Here is a 339-nt window from a genome sequence, read left to right as displayed (position 1 = left end):
CGGGGTGCGAAGCTGCTGCTGAGCTCGGGAAGGCTGTTTGTGACCCTGCTTAGAGCCCGCGCCTCAGAACCCATCTCCTGAGTCCCTTAGCAGCGAGATGCTTAAATGCGTGTTTTTGCTGTGCACACAGGAGAGCTCCCCTGGGAACAGAGACGTTACTCACGGCCTCGCTGCCCAGAGACAGCTTTAGGATTGTTTGCACGGGAGATCGCATTGCCAGTTTCCATGTTTGCATCTTTAAGTACCCTTATCTAGGATTTTACTAGATTTTATACGGCCGCTCACTCACGGCTGCAGAGGCGGGGGCGGGGTCCCGGGCGGCCCGCGCGGGGGGTGGGC

The sequence above is a fragment of the Apaloderma vittatum genome, unplaced genomic scaffold, assembly GCF_000703405.1.
Source record: "Apaloderma vittatum isolate BGI_N311 unplaced genomic scaffold, ASM70340v1 scaffold5324, whole genome shotgun sequence".
Lineage (NCBI taxonomy): Eukaryota > Metazoa > Chordata > Aves > Trogoniformes > Trogonidae > Apaloderma > Apaloderma vittatum.
Note: the sequence above shows the minus strand (reverse complement) of the source record.